The sequence below is a fragment of the Aethina tumida genome, chromosome 3 (genome assembly GCF_024364675.1).
Source record: "Aethina tumida isolate Nest 87 chromosome 3, icAetTumi1.1, whole genome shotgun sequence".
NCBI lineage: Eukaryota > Metazoa > Arthropoda > Insecta > Coleoptera > Nitidulidae > Aethina > Aethina tumida.
The window spans coordinates 7692450-7707979 of NC_065437.1; the positions used below are offsets into that span (position 1 = coordinate 7692450).

General features: G+C 38.5%; 9 non-coding genes across 9 annotated transcripts; all 9 read right to left on the bottom strand.

Moving 5' to 3' along the window:
• Positions 1-722: 722 nt before the first annotated feature.
• On the bottom strand, positions 723-841 carry LOC126265137 (5S ribosomal RNA). The gene has a single exon (XR_007547679.1). It is a non-coding gene; the product is annotated as a 5S ribosomal RNA (ribosomal RNA).
• A 1569-nt stretch (positions 842-2410) lies between these two features.
• LOC126265138 (5S ribosomal RNA) lies at positions 2411-2529 on the bottom strand. The gene has a single exon (XR_007547680.1). It is a non-coding gene; the product is annotated as a 5S ribosomal RNA (ribosomal RNA).
• A 1546-nt stretch (positions 2530-4075) lies between these two features.
• Positions 4076-4194, bottom strand: LOC126265139 (5S ribosomal RNA). Its single transcript, XR_007547681.1, has one exon. It is a non-coding gene; the product is annotated as a 5S ribosomal RNA (ribosomal RNA).
• Positions 4195-5737: 1543 nt separating this feature from the next.
• Positions 5738-5856, bottom strand: LOC126265140 (5S ribosomal RNA). The gene has a single exon (XR_007547682.1). It is a non-coding gene; the product is annotated as a 5S ribosomal RNA (ribosomal RNA).
• A 1578-nt stretch (positions 5857-7434) lies between these two features.
• LOC126265141 (5S ribosomal RNA) lies at positions 7435-7553 on the bottom strand. Its single transcript, XR_007547683.1, has one exon. It is a non-coding gene; the product is annotated as a 5S ribosomal RNA (ribosomal RNA).
• Positions 7554-9093: 1540 nt separating this feature from the next.
• Positions 9094-9212, bottom strand: LOC126265142 (5S ribosomal RNA). The gene has a single exon (XR_007547684.1). It is a non-coding gene; the product is annotated as a 5S ribosomal RNA (ribosomal RNA).
• Positions 9213-10753: 1541 nt separating this feature from the next.
• Positions 10754-10872, bottom strand: LOC126265143 (5S ribosomal RNA). Its single transcript, XR_007547685.1, has one exon. It is a non-coding gene; the product is annotated as a 5S ribosomal RNA (ribosomal RNA).
• A 1539-nt stretch (positions 10873-12411) lies between these two features.
• Positions 12412-12530, bottom strand: LOC126265144 (5S ribosomal RNA). Its single transcript, XR_007547686.1, has one exon. It is a non-coding gene; the product is annotated as a 5S ribosomal RNA (ribosomal RNA).
• Positions 12531-14074: 1544 nt separating this feature from the next.
• On the bottom strand, positions 14075-14193 carry LOC126265145 (5S ribosomal RNA). Its single transcript, XR_007547687.1, has one exon. It is a non-coding gene; the product is annotated as a 5S ribosomal RNA (ribosomal RNA).
• Between the last annotated feature and the right edge of the window lie 1337 nt (positions 14194-15530).

The following is a 15530-nucleotide window of genomic DNA, read 5'->3' on the forward strand; positions in this document are numbered from 1 at the left end:
GCGGAACCGATAAGGTATTCGTTGGCGGGACCGGTATTAAATTTACGATATTACAGGACAAACATGTATACAAATTTTCAAAAATAAAATAAACAGAAATAGTTACACGTAATAATTTAATTTAATTTAATTTAATTTAATTTAATTTAATTTAATTTAATTTAATATAATAATAGTAATAATAATAACTATTATTATTATTATTATTATTATTATTAATTTAATAAACAAAAATAATGTATCATTTAGATACATATCAGGTTGAACGTGAGCGCAGACAAGCAGACAGGCGCAAGCGCACACTGAAAAAATTCGAGATGGTTTATATTTAATAAGTCTCGGACAGTCGACGCCGGGCGACGGCGGTGTGCGGACGCGCCTGACACCTGTTCATCTACTAAAATCGATATTCGTCGGTTTGCAACGGGACACTTTATCTTAATACCCGTACGACGGATCATTGATATTGGAAACTCACAACAATTTATAACTGACGAAACTTATAAGTAAATAAAAAAATTATTATGTGTTTGCGTTCGTCCATGTGACCGCGCAACAGCGTAACATCACTGTTTCGGATTTACACGGTGGTGGAAGGAAGTCTACGACAAAAACGATATATGACGCGCATCCACCATAATTCGATATTTCGATTTTATTCACAAAATATATTTCGAAAAATTACATCAATTAAGGACAAAAACAACGAGAAATCAGCAAAAAGGCAACAGCACGCGGTATTCCCAAGCGGTCACCCATCCAAGTACTAACCGCGCCCGACGTTGCTTGACTTCAGTGATCGGACGAGAACTGGTATTTTCAACGTGGTATGGCCGTTGCCATCAGTTTCTTTTTCACAGGTGGTTTACGAGCAACGCATATTAACTGTCAGACATCAATTTTGAGTCAAGAATGATTTCAAAGGACCACAAAGTTTGCAGGATATTACTCACTTCGACATAAGTATAACATTGATTGTTATTTTGAAGAAGAAGAAGGGGAAAAAAAAAAAAAGAAAAATTCGTCGGACTACCTGTTTGCTTAATGAAGCATCCAAGTGTGAAAAACTACCTGAAACCTTCCCTACCGGCATATAAATAAAGTTCATTATCGCCGTTGATCAGTATATTTTATTCCGTTCAACCATGCCTTTCGTTACAACGCTATTCCATTACTGCAAAACCCTTTTCTTTGTCTATCCGACCGTCGGCGAGGACAATGTCGATCGGAAGTCAATGAAACGCACCAGAGAGAATTACAGCGAAAACGAGGACGGCGAGTTTTCAGATGGCGTTGTTGTAAAAAAATTAAAATTGACACGGGACATGGGCACATCGACCGAATCGATGTCACCAAACATTAGATTAACGACCGTATCAGCTAATATTTCAAAAGCACCTGGTCCGATTCGGTCTGTTTCCCCTGGACCACGATCAAAAGCCGAAACGGTCGTCGTTTCTTCCCGAAGGGGAAAACAAACAGCGGAGACGCTTAAAAAAGACGAAGTACACGTTAAAAAGAGTGTTGTTCTCGACACTTATCGTCCGACACCGAGGAGAAGAGTTTTGACGCCTAGCAGACGCATCGTTAGGAAATTATTCGACGATTTACCAGATATACCGGTGACTGTGTCAGTTGAAAAGAGGGACACGGCTGTTTCTGTACCGTTGAAAGCGGAACCGATAAGGTATTCGTTGGCGGGACCGGTATTAAATTTACGATATTACAGGACAAACATGTATACAAATTTTCAAAAATAAAATAAACAGAAATAGTTACACGTAATAATTTAATTTAATTTAATTTAATTTAATTTAATTTAATTTAATTTAATTTAATTTAATTTAATTTAATATAATAATAGTAATAATAATAACTATTATTATTATTATTATTATTATTATTAATTTAATAAACAAAAATAATGTATCATTTAGATACATATCAGGTTGAACGTGAGCGCAGACAAGCAGACAGGCGCAAGCGCACACTGAAAAAATTCGAGATGGTTTATATTTAATAAGTCTCGGACAGTCGACGCCGGGCGACGGCGGTGTGCGGACGCGCCTGACACCTGTTCATCTACTAAAATCGATATTCGTCGGTTTGCAACGGGACACTTTATCTTAATACCCGTACGACGGATCATTGATATTGGAAACTCACAACAATTTATAACTGACGAAACTTATAAGTAAATAAAAAAATTATTATGTGTTTGCGTTCGTCCATGTGACCGCGCAACAGCGTAACATCACTGTTTCGGATTTACACGGTGGTGGAAGGAAGTCTACGACAAAAACGATATATGACGCGCATCCACCATAATTCGATATTTCGATTTTATTCACAAAATATATTTCGAAAAATTACATCAATTAAGGACAAAAACAACGAGAAATCAGCAAAAAGGCAACAGCACGCGGTATTCCCAAGCGGTCACCCATCCAAGTACTAACCGCGCCCGACGTTGCTTGACTTCAGTGATCGGACGAGAACTGGTATTTTCAACGTGGTATGGCCGTTGCCATCAGTTTCTTTTTCACAGGTGGTTTACGAGCAACGCATATTAACTGTCAGACATCAATTTTGAGTCAAGAATGATTTCAAAGGACCACAAAGTTTGCAGGATGTTACTCACTTCGACATAAGTATAACATTGATTGTTATTTTGAAGAAGAAGAAGGGAAAAAAAAAAAGAAAAATTCGTCGGACTACCTGTTTGCTTAATGAAGCATCCAAGTGTGAAAAACTACCTGAAACCTTCCCTACCGGCATATAAATAAAGTTCATTATCGCCGTTGATCAGTATATTTTATTCCGTTCAACCATGCCTTTCGTTACAACGCTATTCCATTACTGCAAAACCCTTTTCTTTGTCTATCCGACCGTCGGCGAGGACAATGTCGATCGGAAGTCAATGAAACGCACCAGAGAGAATTACAGCGAAAACGAGGACGGCGAGTTTTCAGATGGCGTTGTTGTAAAAAAATTAAAATTGACACGGGACATGGGCACATCGACCGAATCGATGTCACCAAACATTAGATTAACGACCGTATCAGCTAATATTTCAAAAGCACCTGGTCCGATTCGGTCTGTTTCCCCTGGACCACGATCAAAAGCCGAAACGGTCGTCGTTTCTTCCCGAAGGGGAAAACAAACAGCGGAGACGCTTAAAAAAGACGAAGTACACGTTAAAAAGAGTGTTGTTCTCGACACTTATCGTCCGACACCGAGGAGAAGAGTTTTGACGCCTAGCAGACGCATCGTTAGGAAATTATTCGACGATTTACCAGATATACCGGTGACTGTGTCAGTTGAAAAGAGGGACACGGCTGTTTCTGTACCGTTGAAAGCGGAACCGATAAGGTATTCGTTGGCGGGACCGGTATTAAATTTACGATATTACAGGACAAACATGTATACAAATTTTCAAAAATAAAATAAACAGAAATAGTTACACGTAATAATTTAATTTAATTTAATTTAATTTAATTTAATTTAATTTAATTTAATATAATAATAGTAATAATAATAACTATTATTATTATTATTATTATTATTATTAATTTAATAAACAAAAATAATGTATCATTTAGATACATATCAGGTTGAACGTGAGCGCAGACAAGCAGACAGGCGCAAGCGCACACTGAAAAAATTCGAGATGGTTTATATTTAATAAGTCTCGGACAGTCGACGCCGGGCGACGGCGGTGTGCGGACGCGCCTGACACCTGTTCATCTACTAAAATCGATATTCGTCGGTTTGCAACGGGACACTTTATCTTAATACCCGTACGACGGATCATTGATATTGGAAACTCACAACAATTTATAACTGACGAAACTTATAAGTAAATAAAAAAATTATTATGTGTTTGCGTTCGTCCATGTGACCGCGCAACAGCGTAACATCACTGTTTCGGATTTACACGGTGGTGGAAGGAAGTCTACGACAAAAACGATATATGACGCGCATCCACCATAATTCGATATTTCGATTTTATTCACAAAATATATTTCGAAAAATTACATCAATTAAGGACAAAAACAACGAGAAATCAGCAAAAAGGCAACAGCACGCGGTATTCCCAAGCGGTCACCCATCCAAGTACTAACCGCGCCCGACGTTGCTTGACTTCAGTGATCGGACGAGAACTGGTATTTTCAACGTGGTATGGCCGTTGCCATCAGTTTCTTTTTCACAGGTGGTTTACGAGCAACGCATATTAACTGTCAGACATCAATTTTGAGTCAAGAATGATTTCAAAGGACCACAAAGTTTGCAGGATGTTACTCACTTCGACATAAGTATAACATTGATTGTTATTTTGAAGAAGAAGAAGGGAAAAAAAAAAAGAAAAATTCGTCGGACTACCTGTTTGCTTAATGAAGCATCCAAGTGTGAAAAACTACCTGAAACCTTCCCTACCGGCATATAAATAAAGTTCATTATCGCCGTTGATCAGTATATTTTATTCCGTTCAACCATGCCTTTCGTTACAACGCTATTCCATTACTGCAAAACCCTTTTCTTTGTCTATCCGACCGTCGGCGAGGACAATGTCGATCGGAAGTCAATGAAACGCACCAGAGAGAATTACAGCGAAAACGAGGACGGCGAGTTTTCAGATGGCGTTGTTGTAAAAAAATTAAAATTGACACGGGACATGGGCACATCGACCGAATCGATGTCACCAAACATTAGATTAACGACCGTATCAGCTAATATTTCAAAAGCACCTGGTCCGATTCGGTCTGTTTCCCCTGGACCACGATCAAAAGCCGAAACGGTCGTCGTTTCTTCCCGAAGGGGAAAACAAACAGCGGAGACGCTTAAAAAAGACGAAGTACACGTTAAAAAGAGTGTTGTTCTCGACACTTATCGTCCGACACCGAGGAGAAGAGTTTTGACGCCTAGCAGACGCATCGTTAGGAAATTATTCGACGATTTACCAGATATACCGGTGACTGTGTCAGTTGAAAAGAGGGACACGGCTGTTTCTGTACCGTTGAAAGCGGAACCGATAAGGTATTCGTTGGCGGGACCGGTATTAAATTTACGATATTACAGGACAAACATGTATACAAATTTTCAAAAATAAAATAAACAGAAATAGTTACACGTAATAATTTAATTTAATTTAATTTAATTTAATTTAATTTAATTTAATTTAATATAATAATAGTAATAATAATAACTATTATTATTATTATTATTATTATTAATTTAATAAACAAAAATAATGTATCATTTAGATACATATCAGGTTGAACGTGAGCGCAGACAAGCAGACAGGCGCAAGCGCACACTGAAAAAATTCGAGATGGTTTATATTTAATAAGTCTCGGACAGTCGACGCCGGGCGACGGCGGTGTGCGGACGCGCCTGACACCTGTTCATCTACTAAAATCGATATTCGTCGGTTTGCAACGGGACACTTTATCTTAATACCCGTACGACGGATCATTGATATTGGAAACTCACAACAATTTATAACTGACGAAACTTATAAGTAAATAAAAAAATTATTATGTGTTTGCGTTCGTCCATGTGACCGCGCAACAGCGTAACATCACTGTTTCGGATTTACACGGTGGTGGAAGGAAGTCTACGACAAAAACGATATATGACGCGCATCCACCATAATTCGATATTTCGATTTTATTCACAAAATATATTTCGAAAAATTACATCAATTAAGGACAAAAACAACGAGAAATCAGCAAAAAGGCAACAGCACGCGGTATTCCCAAGCGGTCACCCATCCAAGTACTAACCGCGCCCGACGTTGCTTGACTTCAGTGATCGGACGAGAACTGGTATTTTCAACGTGGTATGGCCGTTGCCATCAGTTTCTTTTTCACAGGTGGTTTACGAGCAACGCATATTAACTGTCAGACATCAATTTTGAGTCAAGAATGATTTCAAAGGACCACAAAGTTTGCAGGATATTACTCACTTCGACATAAGTATAACATTGATTGTTATTTTGAAGAAGAAGAAGGGAAAAAAAAAAAAAGAAAAATTCGTCGGACTACCTGTTTGCTTAATGAAGCATCCAAGTGTGAAAAACTACCTGAAACCTTCCCTACCGGCATATAAATAAAGTTCATTATCGCCGTTGATCAGTATATTTTATTCCGTTCAACCATGCCTTTCGTTACAACGCTATTCCATTACTGCAAAACCCTTTTCTTTGTCTATCCGACCGTCGGCGAGGACAATGTCGATCGGAAGTCAATGAAACGCACCAGAGAGAATTACAGCGAAAACGAGGACGGCGAGTTTTCAGATGGCGTTGTTGTAAAAAAATTAAAATTGACACGGGACATGGGCACATCGACCGAATCGATGTCACCAAACATTAGATTAACGACCGTATCAGCTAATATTTCAAAAGCACCTGGTCCGATTCGGTCTGTTTCCCCTGGACCACGATCAAAAGCCGAAACGGTCGTCGTTTCTTCCCGAAGGGGAAAACAAACAGCGGAGACGCTTAAAAAAGACGAAGTACACGTTAAAAAGAGTGTTGTTCTCGACACTTATCGTCCGACACCGAGGAGAAGAGTTTTGACGCCTAGCAGACGCATCGTTAGGAAATTATTCGACGATTTACCAGATATACCGGTGACTGTGTCAGTTGAAAAGAGGGACACGGCTGTTTCTGTACCGTTGAAAGCGGAACCGATAAGGTATTCGTTGGCGGGACCGGTATTAAATTTACGATATTACAGGACAAACATGTATACAAATTTTCAAAAATAAAATAAACAGAAATAGTTACACGTAATAATTTAATTTAATTTAATTTAATTTAATTTAATTTAATTTAATTTAATTTAATTTAATTTAATTTAATTTAATTTAATATAATAATAGTAATAATAATAACTATTATTATTATTATTATTATTATTATTAATTTAATAAACAAAAATAATGTATCATTTAGATACATATCAGGTTGAACGTGAGCGCAGACAAGCAGACAGGCGCAAGCGCACACTGAAAAAATTCGAGATGGTTTATATTTAATAAGTCTCGGACAGTCGACGCCGGGCGACGGCGGTGTGCGGACGCGCCTGACACCTGTTCATCTACTAAAATCGATATTCGTCGGTTTGCAACGGGACACTTTATCTTAATACCCGTACGACGGATCATTGATATTGGAAACTCACAACAATTTATAACTGACGAAACTTATAAGTAAATAAAAAAATTATTATGTGTTTGCGTTCGTCCATGTGACCGCGCAACAGCGTAACATCACTGTTTCGGATTTACACGGTGGTGGAAGGAAGTCTACGACAAAAACGATATATGACGCGCATCCACCATAATTCGATATTTCGATTTTATTCACAAAATATATTTCGAAAAATTACATCAATTAAGGACAAAAACAACGAGAAATCAGCAAAAAGGCAACAGCACGCGGTATTCCCAAGCGGTCACCCATCCAAGTACTAACCGCGCCCGACGTTGCTTGACTTCAGTGATCGGACGAGAACTGGTATTTTCAACGTGGTATGGCCGTTGCCATCAGTTTCTTTTTCACAGGTGGTTTACGAGCAACGCATATTAACTGTCAGACATCAATTTTGAGTCAAGAATGATTTCAAAGGACCACAAAGTTTGCAGGATATTACTCACTTCGACATAAGTATAACATTGATTGTTATTTTGAAGAAGAAGAAGGGAAAAAAAAAAAAGAAAAATTCGTCGGACTACCTGTTTGCTTAATGAAGCATCCAAGTGTGAAAAACTACCTGAAACCTTCCCTACCGGCATATAAATAAAGTTCATTATCGCCGTTGATCAGTATATTTTATTCCGTTCAACCATGCCTTTCGTTACAACGCTATTCCATTACTGCAAAACCCTTTTCTTTGTCTATCCGACCGTCGGCGAGGACAATGTCGATCGGAAGTCAATGAAACGCACCAGAGAGAATTACAGCGAAAACGAGGACGGCGAGTTTTCAGATGGCGTTGTTGTAAAAAAATTAAAATTGACACGGGACATGGGCACATCGACCGAATCGATGTCACCAAACATTAGATTAACGACCGTATCAGCTAATATTTCAAAAGCACCTGGTCCGATTCGGTCTGTTTCCCCTGGACCACGATCAAAAGCCGAAACGGTCGTCGTTTCTTCCCGAAGGGGAAAACAAACAGCGGAGACGCTTAAAAAAGACGAAGTACACGTTAAAAAGAGTGTTGTTCTCGACACTTATCGTCCGACACCGAGGAGAAGAGTTTTGACGCCTAGCAGACGCATCGTTAGGAAATTATTCGACGATTTACCAGATATACCGGTGACTGTGTCAGTTGAAAAGAGGGACACGGCTGTTTCTGTACCGTTGAAAGCGGAACCGATAAGGTATTCGTTGGCGGGACCGGTATTAAATTTACGATATTACAGGACAAACATGTATACAAATTTTCAAAAATAAAATAAACAGAAATAGTTACACGTAATAATTTAATTTAATTTAATTTAATTTAATTTAATTTAATATAATAATAGTAATAATAATAACTATTATTATTATTATTATTATTATTATTATTAATTTAATAAACAAAAATAATGTATCATTTAGATACATATCAGGTTGAACGTGAGCGCAGACAAGCAGACAGACGCAAGCGCACACTGAAAAAATTCGAGATAGTTTATATTTAATAAGTCTCGGACAGTCGACGCCGGGCGACGGCGGTGTGCGGACGCGCCTGACACCTGTTCATCTACTAAAATCGATATTCGTCGGTTTGCAACGGGACACTTTATCTTAATACCCGTACGACGGATCATTGATATTGGAAACTCACAACAATTTATAACTGACGAAACTTATAAGTAAATAAAAAAATTATTATGTGTTTGCGTTCGTCCATGTGACCGCGCAACAGCGTAACATCACTGTTTCGGATTTACACGGTGGTGGAAGGAAGTCTACGACAAAAACGATATATGACGCGCATCCACCATAATTCGATATTTCGATTTTATTCACAAAATATATTTCGAAAAATTACATCAATTAAGGACAAAAACAACGAGAAATCAGCAAAAAGGCAACAGCACGCGGTATTCCCAAGCGGTCACCCATCCAAGTACTAACCGCGCCCGACGTTGCTTGACTTCAGTGATCGGACGAGAACTGGTATTTTCAACGTGGTATGGCCGTTGCCATCAGTTTCTTTTTCACAGGTGGTTTACGAGCAACGCATATTAACTGTCAGACATCAATTTTGAGTCAAGAATGATTTCAAAGGACCACAAAGTTTGCAGGATGTTACTCACTTCGACATAAGTATAACATTGATTGTTATTTTGAAGAAGAAGAAGGGAAAAAAAAAAAAAGAAAAATTCGTCGGACTACCTGTTTGCTTAATGAAGCATCCAAGTGTGAAAAACTACCTGAAACCTTCCCTACCGGCATATAAATAAAGTTCATTATCGCCGTTGATCAGTATATTTTATTCCGTTCAACCATGCCTTTCGTTACAACGCTATTCCATTACTGCAAAACCCTTTTCTTTGTCTATCCGACCGTCGGCGAGGACAATGTCGATCGGAAGTCAATGAAACGCACCAGAGAGAATTACAGCGAAAACGAGGACGGCGAGTTTTCAGATGGCGTTGTTGTAAAAAAATTAAAATTGACACGGGACATGGGCACATCGACCGAATCGATGTCACCAAACATTAGATTAACGACCGTATCAGCTAATATTTCAAAAGCACCTGGTCCGATTCGGTCTGTTTCCCCTGGACCACGATCAAAAGCCGAAACGGTCGTCGTTTCTTCCCGAAGGGGAAAACAAACAGCGGAGACGCTTAAAAAAGACGAAGTACACGTTAAAAAGAGTGTTGTTCTCGACACTTATCGTCCGACACCGAGGAGAAGAGTTTTGACGCCTAGCAGACGCATCGTTAGGAAATTATTCGACGATTTACCAGATATACCGGTGACTGTGTCAGTTGAAAAGAGGGACACGGCTGTTTCTGTACCGTTGAAAGCGGAACCGATAAGGTATTCGTTGGCGGGACCGGTATTAAATTTACGATATTACAGGACAAACATGTATACAAATTTTCAAAAATAAAATAAACAGAAATAGTTACACGTAATAATTTAATTTAATTTAATTTAATTTAATTTAATTTAATATAATAATAGTAATAATAATAACTATTATTATTATTATTATTATTATTATTATTAATTTAATAAACAAAAATAATGTATCATTTAGATACATATCAGGTTGAACGTGAGCGCAGACAAGCAGACAGGCGCAAGCGCACACTGAAAAAATTCGAGATGGTTTATATTTAATAAGTCTCGGACAGTCGACGCCGGGCGACGGCGGTGTGCGGACGCGCCTGACACCTGTTCATCTACTAAAATCGATATTCGTCGGTTTGCAACGGGACACTTTATCTTAATACCCGTACGACGGATCATTGATATTGGAAACTCACAACAATTTATAACTGACGAAACTTATAAGTAAATAAAAAAATTATTATGTGTTTGCGTTCGTCCATGTGACCGCGCAACAGCGTAACATCACTGTTTCGGATTTACACGGTGGTGGAAGGAAGTCTACGACAAAAACGATATATGACGCGCATCCACCATAATTCGATATTTCGATTTTATTCACAAAATATATTTCGAAAAATTACATCAATTAAGGACAAAAACAACGAGAAATCAGCAAAAAGGCAACAGCACGCGGTATTCCCAAGCGGTCACCCATCCAAGTACTAACCGCGCCCGACGTTGCTTGACTTCAGTGATCGGACGAGAACTGGTATTTTCAACGTGGTATGGCCGTTGCCATCAGTTTCTTTTTCACAGGTGGTTTACGAGCAACGCATATTAACTGTCAGACATCAATTTTGAGTCAAGAATGATTTCAAAGGACCACAAAGTTTGCAGGATATTACTCACTTCGACATAAGTATAACATTGATTGTTATTTTGAAGAAGAAGAAGGGAAAAAAAAAAAAAGAAAAATTCGTCGGACTACCTGTTTGCTTAATGAAGCATCCAAGTGTGAAAAACTACCTGAAACCTTCCCTACCGGCATATAAATAAAGTTCATTATCGCCGTTGATCAGTATATTTTATTCCGTTCAACCATGCCTTTCGTTACAACGCTATTCCATTACTGCAAAACCCTTTTCTTTGTCTATCCGACCGTCGGCGAGGACAATGTCGATCGGAAGTCAATGAAACGCACCAGAGAGAATTACAGCGAAAACGAGGACGGCGAGTTTTCAGATGGCGTTGTTGTAAAAAAATTAAAATTGACACGGGACATGGGCACATCGACCGAATCGATGTCACCAAACATTAGATTAACGACCGTATCAGCTAATATTTCAAAAGCACCTGGTCCGATTCGGTCTGTTTCCCCTGGACCACGATCAAAAGCCGAAACGGTCGTCGTTTCTTCCCGAAGGGGAAAACAAACAGCGGAGACGCTTAAAAAAGACGAAGTACACGTTAAAAAGAGTGTTGTTCTCGACACTTATCGTCCGACACCGAGGAGAAGAGTTTTGACGCCTAGCAGACGCATCGTTAGGAAATTATTCGACGATTTACCAGATATACCGGTGACTGTGTCAGTTGAAAAGAGGGACACGGCTGTTTCTGTACCGTTGAAAGCGGAACCGATAAGGTATTCGTTGGCGGGACCGGTATTAAATTTACGATATTACAGGACAAACATGTATACAAATTTTCAAAAATAAAATAAACAGAAATAGTTACACGTAATAATTTAATTTAATTTAATTTAATTTAATTTAATATAATAATAGTAATAATAATAACTATTATTATTATTATTATTATTATTATTATTATTAATTTAATAAACAAAAATAATGTATCATTTAGATACATATCAGGTTGAACGTGAGCGCAGACAAGCAGACAGACGCAAGCGCACACTGAAAAAATTCGAGATAGTTTATATTTAATAAGTCTCGGACAGTCGACGCCGGGCGACGGCGGTGTGCGGACGCGCCTGACACCTGTTCATCTACTAAAATCGATATTCGTCGGTTTGCAACGGGACACTTTATCTTAATACCCGTACGACGGATCATTGATATTGGAAACTCACAACAATTTATAACTGACGAAACTTATAAGTAAATAAAAAAATTATTATGTGTTTGCGTTCGTCCATGTGACCGCGCAACAGCGTAACATCACTGTTTCGGATTTACACGGTGGTGGAAGGAAGTCTACGACAAAAACGATATATGACGCGCATCCACCATAATTCGATATTTCGATTTTATTCACAAAATATATTTCGAAAAATTACATCAATTAAGGACAAAAACAACGAGAAATCAGCAAAAAGGCAACAGCACGCGGTATTCCCAAGCGGTCACCCATCCAAGTACTAACCGCGCCCGACGTTGCTTGACTTCAGTGATCGGACGAGAACTGGTATTTTCAACGTGGTATGGCCGTTGCCATCAGTTTCTTTTTCACAGGTGGTTTACGAGCAACGCATATTAACTGTCAGACATCAATTTTGAGTCAAGAATGATTTCAAAGGACCACAAAGTTTGCAGGATATTACTCACTTCGACATAAGTATAACATTGATTGTTATTTTGAAGAAGAAGAAGGGAAAAAAAAAAAAAGAAAAATTCGTCGGACTACCTGTTTGCTTAATGAAGCATCCAAGTGTGAAAAACTACCTGAAACCTTCCCTACCGGCATATAAATAAAGTTCATTATCGCCGTTGATCAGTATATTTTATTCCGTTCAACCATGCCTTTCGTTACAACGCTATTCCATTACTGCAAAACCCTTTTCTTTGTCTATCCGACCGTCGGCGAGGACAATGTCGATCGGAAGTCAATGAAACGCACCAGAGAGAATTACAGCGAAAACGAGGACGGCGAGTTTTCAGATGGCGTTGTTGTAAAAAAATTAAAATTGACACGGGACATGGGCACATCGACCGAATCGATGTCACCAAACATTAGATTAACGACCGTATCAGCTAATATTTCAAAAGCACCTGGTCCGATTCGGTCTGTTTCCCCTGGACCACGATCAAAAGCCGAAACGGTCGTCGTTTCTTCCCGAAGGGGAAAACAAACAGCGGAGACGCTTAAAAAAGACGAAGTACACGTTAAAAAGAGTGTTGTTCTCGACACTTATCGTCCGACACCGAGGAGAAGAGTTTTGACGCCTAGCAGACGCATCGTTAGGAAATTATTCGACGATTTACCAGATATACCGGTGACTGTGTCAGTTGAAAAGAGGGACACGGCTGTTTCTGTACCGTTGAAAGCGGAACCGATAAGGTATTCGTTGGCGGGACCGGTATTAAATTTACGATATTACAGGACAAACATGTATACAAATTTTCAAAAATAAAATAAACAGAAATAGTTACACGTAATAATTTAATTTAATTTAATTTAATTTAATTTAATTTAATATAATAATAGTAATAATAATAACTATTATTATTATTATTATTATTATTATTATTATTAATTTAATAAACAAAAATAATGTATCATTTAGATACATATCAGGTTGAACGTGAGCGCAGACAAGCAGACAGGCGCAAGCGCACACTGAAAAAATTCGAGATGGTTTATATTTAATAAGTCTCGGACAGTCGACGCCGGGCGACGGCGGTGTGCGGACGCGCCTGACACCTGTTCATCTACTAAAATCGATATTCGTCGGTTTGCAACGGGACACTTTATCTTAATACCCGTACGACGGATCATTGATATTGGAAACTCACAACAATTTATAACTGACGAAACTTATAAGTAAATAAAAAAATTATTATGTGTTTGCGTTCGTCCATGTGACCGCGCAACAGCGTAACATCACTGTTTCGGATTTACACGGTGGTGGAAGGAAGTCTACGACAAAAACGATATATGACGCGCATCCACCATAATTCGATATTTCGATTTTATTCACAAAATATATTTCGAAAAATTACATCAATTAAGGACAAAAACAACGAGAAATCAGCAAAAAGGCAACAGCACGCGGTATTCCCAAGCGGTCACCCATCCAAGTACTAACCGCGCCCGACGTTGCTTGACTTCAGTGATCGGACGAGAACTGGTATTTTCAACGTGGTATGGCCGTTGCCATCAGTTTCTTTTTCACAGGTGGTTTACGAGCAACGCATATTAACTGTCAGACATCAATTTTGAGTCAAGAATGATTTCAAAGGACCACAAAGTTTGCAGGATATTACTCACTTCGACATAAGTATAACATTGATTGTTATTTTGAAGAAGAAGAAGGGAAAAAAAAAAAAGAAAAATTCGTCGGACTACCTGTTTGCTTAATGAAGCATCCAAGTGTGAAAAACTACCTGAAACCTTCCCTACCGGCATATAAATAAAGTTCATTATCGCCGTTGATCAGTATATTTTATTCCGTTCAACCATGCCTTTCGTTACAACGCTATTCCATTACTGCAAAACCCTTTTCTTTGTCTATCCGACCGTCGGCGAGGACAATGTCGATCGGAAGTCAATGAAACGCACCAGAGAGAATTACAGCGAAAACGAGGACGGCGAGTTTTCAGATGGCGTTGTTGTAAAAAAATTAAAATTGACACGGGACATGGGCACATCGACCGAATCGATGTCACCAAACATTAGATTAACGACCGTATCAGCTAATATTTCAAAAGCACCTGGTCCGATTCGGTCTGTTTCCCCTGGACCACGATCAAAAGCCGAAACGGTCGTCGTTTCTTCCCGAAGGGGAAAACAAACAGCGGAGACGCTTAAAAAAGACGAAGTACACGTTAAAAAGAGTGTTGTTCTCGACACTTATCGTCCGACACCGAGGAGAAGAGTTTTGACGCCTAGCAGACGCATCGTTAGGAAATTATTCGACGATTTACCAGATATACCGGTGACTGTGTCAGTTGAAAAGAGGGACACGGCTGTTTCTGTACCGTTGAAAGCGGAACCGATAAGGTATTCGTTGGCGGGACCGGTATTAAATTTACGATATTACAGGACAAACATGTATACAAATTTTCAAAAATAAAATAAACAGAAATAGTTACACGTAATAATTTAATTTAATTTAATTTAATTTAATTTAATTTAATATAATAATAGTAATAATAATAACTATTATTATTATTATTATTATTATTATTATTAATTTAATAAACAAAAATAATGTATCATTTAGATACATATCAGGTTGAACGTGAGCGCAGACAAGCAGACAGACGCAAGCGCACACTGAAAAAATTCGAGATAGTTTATATTTAATAAGTCTCGGACAGTCGACGCCGGGCGACGGCGGTGTGCGGACGCGCCTGACACCTGTTCATCTACTAAAATCGATATTCGTCGGTTTGCAACGGGACACTTTATCTTAATACCCGTACGACGGATCATTGATATTGGAAACTCACAACAATTTATAACTGACGAAACTTATAAGTAAATAAAAAAA